Here is a 9,342-nt window from a genome sequence, read left to right on the forward strand (position 1 = left end):
TTGTGAAGATACAAAATCTTACAAGATCTTATAGGGAAGGCTTCAGATTTCCGTTAATAATATAGCGTAAGAATATATTTTAATAATATTAAGAAGCATATAAATATGATCGGGGGGGGGGGGGGAGAAGACCACCCATTTTACCAAATGTGTCTGATTTGGTAAATTTTATTTAAAATAATAAAGAATTTACCCCTATCAAATAACTAAAAGTGCGTATATGATGTAACAAAAATATAAAAAAATGAATAAAAATAATGACCTTATAAAATTTGTGAGAAATATTTTAAAAAAAGATTATAAACCCGAGGAAAATTTAAAACATAAATTGGCCAAAGGCCTTCAAAGAGAGAGCCTAGCATAATTCAATAAAATATAGTAAAAAAAATTATCCAAAGGCCTTCATTTCTCGAAAAAAACTTAGATAAACTTAGAATATTTGGTGTATAATCTTACTAATTGTTTAAAATAAATATAAATATGAAAGCTAACTTTGAAAATGCTAAAATTAATTTCGTAATTATATTCATTTTCGAAAAGCTATTTAATACTTTGATAGATTTAATTTTCAATAGTAGCTCTAACTTGTAATTTCAGATCCTTCACTAAAGAGAATAAATATTTAAAATGTATTTACTCACAGAATTGAAATAAATAAGTCAAAGATATTATAGTTAATTGATATACAAATAATCGATGCAGTATTCAATATTTAAATATATTTCGTAGTTAACATTTAGGAAAAAATAAATTAATCTTACGAAATCTTAATCTAACATGTTTACAAAACATAATTTTACCTATTTACCTTAAAAAATCTCAAAAAAGTTCAAAAATAAGGATTACGACAATTGTCACTTTCTATAGTACACTTTCACTGAAATATTAATTTAACATGTTTACAAAACATATTTTTACCTATTTACTTTAAAAAAATTCAAAAAAGTTAAAAAATAACGATTATGACAATTGTCATTTTTCTATAATACACTTTCACTGAAATATAAGTTTAGCATGTTTGCAAAACATATTTTTACCTATTTACCTTAAAAAAACTCAAAAAAGTTCAAAAATAACGATTATGATAATTGTCACTTTTCTATAGGACACTTTCACTGAAATATTAATTTAACATGTTTACAAAACATATTTTTACCTATTTACCTTAAAAAAACTCAAAAAAGTTCAAAAATAACGATTATGACAATTGTCACTTTTCTATAAGACACTTTCACTGAAATATTAATTTAACATGTTTACAAAACATATTTTTACCTATTTACCTTAAAAAAAACTCAAAAAAGTTCAAAAATAACGATTATGACAATTGTCACTTTTCTATAGTACACTTACACTGAAATATTAATTTAACATGTTTACAAAACCTTAAAAAAACTCAAAAAAGTTCAAAAATAACGGTTATGACAATTGTCACTTTTCTATAGTACACCTATATTGAAATTTTTATTTAACATGTTTACAAAACATATTTTAACTATTTACTTTAAAATAACTCAAAAAAGTTTAAAAATAACGATTATGACAATTGTCACTTTTCTATCGTAAATTTTCACTGAAATATTAATTTAACATGTTTGCAAAACTTATTTTTACCTATTTCTTAAAAAAACTTTAAAAAGTTTAAAAATAACGATCATGACAATTGTCACTTTTCTACAGTACACTTTCACTGAAATATTAATTTAACAGGTTTACAAAACATATTTTTACCTATTTACCTTAAAAAATCTCAAAAAAGTTCAAAAATAACGATTATGACAATTGTCACTTTTCTATAAGACACTTTCACTGAAATATTAATTTAACATGTTTACAAAACATATTTTTACATATTTACCTTAAAAAAAACTCAAAAAAGTTCAAAAATAACGATTATGACAATTGTCACTTTTCTATAGTACACTTACACTGAAATATTAATTTAACATGTTTACAAAACCTTAAAAAACTCAAAAAAGTTCAAAAATAACGATTATGACAATTGTCACTTTTCTATAGTACACCTATATTGAAATTTTTATTTAACATGTTTACAAAACATATTTTAACTATTTACTTTAAAATAACTAAAAAATTATTTAAAAATAACGATTATGACAATTGTCACTTTTCTATCGTAGATTTTCACTGAAATATTAATTTAACATGTTTGCAAAACTTATTTTTTCCTATTTACTTAAAAAAACTCAAAAAAGTTCAAAAATAACGGTTATGACAATTGTCACTTTTCTATAGTACACCTATATTGAAATTTTTATTTAACATGTTTACAAAACATATTTTAACTATTTACTTTAAAATAACTCAAAAAAGTTTAAAAATAACGATTATGACAATTGTCACTTTTCTATCGTAAATTTTCACTGAAATATTAATTTAACATGTTTGCAAAACTTATTTTTACCTATTTACTTTAAAAAAACTTAAAAAAGTTCAAAAATAATGATTATGACAATTGCCACTTTTCCATAGTACACTTTCTCTGAAATATTAATTTAACATGTTTACAAAACATATTTTTACCCATTTACTTTAAAAAATCTCAAAAAGTTTAAAAATAACGATTATGACAATTGTCACTTTCCTATAGTACACTTTCACTGAAATATTAATTTAACATGTTTACAAAACATATTTTTACCCAATTACTTTAAAAAATCTCAAAAAAGTTTAAAAATAACGATTATGACAATTGTCACTTTTCTATAATACACTTTCACTGAAATATTAATTTAAAATGTTTACAAAACATATTTTTACCTATTTAATTTAAAAAAATTTTAAAAAGTTCAAAAATAACGATTATGACTATTGTCACTTTTCTATAGTACACTTACCCTGAAATATTAATTTAACATGTTTACAAAACATATTTTTACCCATTTACTTTAAAAAGCTTAAAAATAACGAATATGACAATTGTCACTTTTCTATAGTATACTTTCACTGACATATTAATTTAACATGTTTACAAAACATATTTTTACCTATTTACTTTGAAAAAACTCAAAAAAGTTCAAAAATAACGATTATGACATTTGTCACTATTACCTAAAAAATTATCTATCAAAAGATATATAATAGATTAAATTACGTAAAATATAAATATATATTAATCATTTTAAAAATATATATTAAAAAATATCAATCAAAAAAATATATTAAAAAAAATTTATTAAAAAAATATCAATCAAAAAAATTTATTAAAAAAATCCTATAACACAAAAGTTAAAAAAATTAGCCATCAAAAGATATATCAAATATAAATTAAAAAAAATATCAATCAAAAAAATAACAATCAAAAATATATTTAAAAAAATTTATTAAAAAAAATCATATAAACACAAAAAATATAAAATATAAAAAAAAATATCAATCAAAAAAATATCAATCAAAAAAATATCAATCAAAAAAATATATTTAAAAAAAATTTTATTAAAAAAACATATAACACAAAAAATAAAAAAAATTAGCTATCAAAATATATCTTAAAAAAAAAAATCAATCAAAAAATATATTGTAACAAATTAAAATATATTTTAAAAAAAATATAAAATAAATTTATAATAATAAATTAATATTAAATAATAATAAATTAATCTCAAATAAATAATAAATTTATTAATTTGTAAAAAATACATTGCCTGATTTAACCCGGCAATGTGCACATTGCCTCCCTGCCTACCACTACCTCACATTGCCGAAAATATTCCGGCAATTTATACATTGCCGAATATTTCACATTGCCGCTAACATATAAATAAAAAACAAAAATCAAATTGATTGACGTTCCTTAAAATATATTGTTATTTAAATTATTTAATTGCCATTTTGAACAACTACGACATGCCCACACTCCTAAGCCCAGTGTCCATCTACCCATGAAGTTGAAATTTATCGATCTTCAGATTTGCCCATTATGGTAGTTCTGGCATTGGTCATTTCATTTATTAATCGAATCGTCCCTTTCAATTGTATCAACTTTTGAGATTGTTTTATCGTCCATGGAATATCGAACCGTATAGTTGAAATTTACTGCTTTTTACTTTTCGAATTTCACATTTGAAATAAATCATTTAAAATTTACACAATGAATGATAAAATAATTACAATTTTGTTCTTAAAAAAATGAATTACTCTCTTGAATATAGTATCACCAATAATGCAATTAATATGTAGAAGTAAATAACTATATTATTTAAAGACATCTTATAGTTAGATTATAAGGACAGGTTATATAATATTATTCTTTCATTAGATCTCATATTTAAAATTATAATTTTTCTTTTAATTCAAGAGGTTAAATTATGGTGTACAATATATCAAAAAATATAACTATTTTCAATTCACATTTTCAGTTTGTAATTAGTAGTGTTGTTAAACGGCTCGTTTTGAGCTGATTTTTAAAAACGGCTAACTTAATATTTCACCCAGAAAAATATTATGCAATCCTGAAGATTTCGTTCATAGATGGAAAGGTTTAGACATATATTATCAAAATCTTGAGGCTAAAGCAATATATTTCTGGCTAAAATATCGAGTTAGCCGTTTTGAAAAATCGGCTCAAAACGAGCCGTTTAACACTAAAATGGAGCATATTATTTTTGGTATGTTACAAATAGCGTCTCTCAATATAAATGAAAAACAAATTAGTAGTATTGCTAAGAGACTTTGCACACGTGAAATTAGATATTGTAGGCATCCAAGAAACCCACTGCCCTGGAAATAATACTGCAGACTTCAAAGATTATAAGCTCTTTTATTCTGGTACCACCTCCAATAACTGGTCTGGAATTGCATTCCTAATAAACAAAAGAATACAAAAATCAATCATCAAATTGTACATATATCTGAAAGATGTGGTCTCCTCTATCTGAATACTAAATTTAAACTTACAATAACTATAAATTTATATGCTCCACCTAGAAAAAATGATAGATTAAGTTTTATTGACACAATGACTACCTTGATTGATTCTTTGTCAAGATATAATATAATAATATTAGGTGATCTTAATCTGAAAATTGGTAAAATTGAAGAGTATGCTAATAAGAATATCATTGGTAATGCAACTACACAACAATCCAATAGTGAAGATAGTAAAAAATTACTTGATCTTTGTAAAAACAAAAACTTTAAAATTGAAAATACTTTTTTTCACCATCGTGAGATAAACACTTATACTTTAAGAGCAAATCAGAAATCCCAAATAGATTTCTTCATATCAAATATTCATGGGTGGTTTGATGATGTTATAGTGTCTACCAATATTAAATTGTCAGATCACAGAATAGTAGTAGCCAAAATAACTATAAAAAATTTATGGGTTACTTTAAACCTCTCCTCTCCAGAAAACAAATTAAAGCTCAGTCACAAGATGATTTGTTGCTATTTGATCAAATACTTGTAAGAAAAAGAGATAATTTTCTAAACATGTCCTCGAATGGAAGTATTGATGAATGCTGGAACCTTTTCAAAAAAGATATTACAGATTCTTATAATAGGCTACCTAATATAAATATTTATTCAAGTGAATGGTTAACAAATGAAACAATAGCAAAAATTAGTCAGCTCATAGAAGGTAACAATATGAATAAAGAATTGTGGAAAGATGTACAAAAATTGTTGAGGAGGATAGAAGGAGATACATTGAAAAAAAGCCTTTGAAATTGATAAGGATATGAAAGAAAATAGAATTTATGATGCTTATAAAAAATTGAAATATTTTTGTAAACCGTACAGCTTCAAGAAACTTCCCTATTTAGTTTTAGCAAATGGAAAGCAAATTTTTGACCAAGAAGAACAAATAGCACTATGGCTTGACTATTATATGATGGTCTTCGACTCAAGAAGAGCTATCTATCCAACAAACATTAATGAGCACTTAGTTCCACCCCCGTCGGGTTTCTCCACGGATGAAATTGTAAAAGTAATTAAAAAATTGCGTAATAATAAAGATCCCGGACTTGATAAAATAACAGCTGAACATCTCAAAATTGCTCCTAGAACTATATCCTCCTTTTAATTATCTCTTTTTAATAAAATATGGGAAACCGGAAAAACCCCTGCAGAATGGAATATTTCTTTCTTATGTAATTTTAAAATAAATGACCCAAAAAAATTTAATGACTATCGTGCTGTTTCTCTTACTTCTACTGTATCTAAGATTTTTATGGTCCTGTTAAAAAACAGGATGATGTCATCTATATCAAACTTATTCCCTAAATATATTTGTGCTTATAGACCAAATAAAAATATTCTAGAACCTATTCTAGCTTTAAAAATAATGATAAAGAAATGTTGGAAATATAAAATTCCAGCTTTCTTCACTTTCGATTTTAGCAGAGCTTTTGATAGCGTAAATCATGATGCCCTGTGGAGAACATTTTTGGAATGCGAGATTGAATCTAATGTTATCTACATTCTAAAGAATCAGTATTCTAATTTATGCACTTGTTTTAAATAAACAATAAAGTATCCCCCTCTTTCAGAATTAAAAAAGGTGTAAAACAAGGATGCACACTTTCGCCTTTTTTGTTCAATATCATAACTTATAAAATCATAAAAGAAGCCCTGGGAGCTGATCTATTAGATATGGTTCAAATGTTACAATAAGTGGAAAATCGAATAATATCTTATGCTGATGATATAGCCATTGTGTCTACAAGTGTTGAAGAAACAAAAAATATGTTATACTTATTAGAAACATTAAGTTTGAGATTGGGTCTAAAAATAAACTTTTATAAAACTTTTATTCTTCCTTCCCCAAATGCACTCAAAATTTAAATTTTACAATTGTAGGAAATGCAATTAAGATTGTAGATAAAATAAAATATTTAGGAGTTATGCTTGACAATAAAGGATGCTGTAAAGAAGAATTGAAAATTAGAATACAAAAAGCGAGAGGGGCGTTTTATAAATATATGAAAATATGGAAAACGAAAGAGATTTCTGTACACACCAGACTAAGAATTTTCAATTCTACTATAATTCCTATATTATTATTTGGTGGAGTGTTGCATTATGATAATTTTTATTACAATATAAATTTTATTTTTGTTATAATCTAATTTTTATTATTTGATTTTTATTATGTGTTATAATCTAATTTTATTTTATAAACGGCCGTAACCTTACTTTTTTATATATTATTTTACTTTTTCGTATTTCGTTTATATTCTAATTTGGACTTATAAAAAATGTATATAATAGAAGTGTGAAATGGAAAAAATAGTATTAATATATTTAATAAAGTTATAAAACATATTTATTATTTACCGGCACATAATTCATGTTACTCTACATGGTGCCTCCAGTTTTGGCAAAAGAAACTCGCCTTATGGAAATTTTTTTTTAAAAAGAAAATTTTTTTCCCTTTGTAAATATGGTTAATAAAAAAAATTATAAAATGGTACAAACAATTCTATATAAGATGGATAAAAAAAGGGTAAGTCATTTCAAAATTATTTTCATCAATTATGTTCGCCTTCAAACTACTAAATGTACCCCATCAAATTTCCATCTACGATATTTTATTTGAGTTAACTTATAATTCCGATGTCAACTTTTATAGGATAAACGGTACGGAGGATGTACTGTTTGAATTTATGAATTTAAGAGACATGATAAATTGCTTTGAATGATTAAACGGGAAACACTATATTTACGGCGATAGTGATTTCATTGAATTAATTTGTATATTCGTTAAAACATAAATAGTTATACCAAAACTTGAATTAATAAAATAATAAATGTTATAATTGCTTATTTATGTGTCTTATTAATTAAATATGGAAATTAAACAAGAATTTACACATAAGATCCCTAAGTTAGTGGGTCCTCTTACTGAAATTTATTTAGACAGAATATTAAATTACTTTTCGACCAGTACATTATCGGACTCTATTAAAATTAATACTTTGCTTAATAATTTATCAGACGAAGTTTTTGACGACATTAAGGCAATTTGTTCTGATACCGATATTTTAGATCTTAAAATTGTGATTAAAAAGTTAACCTATCTTTTACCAGCGCTAAATTTAAATACTTTAATTAATAAATTTAATCTTCTTCAACAAAACTCATCAGAGAGTTTTATGCTGTGGTACATTAGAGTATCGAAACTTCATAAGAAATGTAATTTTTTGGACGATAGTAGATTAAAAGAGAAATTACGGACATCTACCTTAAACGATAAGATTAAATACAAATTCTCCAAAAATTTTGACCTTACATTGAATCAGATGGTGGAATTAGGGGTGAAACTGGACTCTAGTAATATTAAGTCTGAGGATAATGATATAAGTTATATAAATAATGATAAAAAGTCCGATAAAGATAAAAATTTTTGCAGTAGAAATGATAATAATTTTAGAAATAATCTTAGAAATAATTATGATAATAGATATAGAAATGGGAATTACAATAGTAATTTTAGATACAATTATGGTAATAATAATTCGCGATACCACGATAATTATAACAATTATAACTATAACAATTATCGCTATAATAATAATAATCAATCGAATTATGGTAGAAATAATACATGGTATGATAATAATCAAAGAAAACAAATCCAATACGGTGACGGAAATCGTAACAATTACCAATCTTATTACAACAACTCAAATAATTATAGAAGTGGCGACGAAAATAACAGAAAGCAAATACAGTACAATAATGATTACAACATGAATATTGAAGAAATTATTGAAGAGAATGTTGATTCTACAAAGAACAAAGATGATAATGATTTTAATGTCAACAATTTATCTGGTGACGTGATTAATGACAAAGATAACGCATTTATGACTACTGTAAAAGTGAACGATGTTGTTACTTGTATGCAAGTGGACACTGGATCCAAATACACTATTATACCTCATGGTCTGGCTAAAAAATTTGGTATTAGAGATCTTAAGAAATCTGAGCTACAACTCACTGCTTATGACGGGAATTTAATCAAAATCATAGGAACTACTCAAGTTAAAGTGACTTATGATGGTATTTCCAAATATTTACAAGCGGTAGTGGTTGAATCAAGTAAAAATGCCTTGTTGGGACGTACGTGGATCAATGCTTTCAAAAATATTTTAAATAAATTTATAGCAAATATTGACACTAATTACGAAGATGAAATAAAAAAATTGATTAAAGAGTGTGAATCGAAATTGACTAATGGGCCAATTAACAAAGCAAGTGTCAAGTTACATTTAAGAAGTGATGCCCAACCTAAAATTATACCGCTTAGACGTATCCCTTATTCAAAAATTAATCTTGTTAGTAATGAACTTAAAAAATGGATACATGATAAAATTA

This window comes from Gordionus sp. m RMFG-2023, chromosome 3 (genome assembly GCF_954871325.1).
Source record: "Gordionus sp. m RMFG-2023 chromosome 3, tfGorSpeb1-WG-v2, whole genome shotgun sequence".
In the NCBI taxonomy this organism is placed as follows: domain Eukaryota; kingdom Metazoa; phylum Nematomorpha; class Gordioida; order Chordodea; family Parachordodidae; genus Gordionus; species Gordionus sp. m RMFG-2023.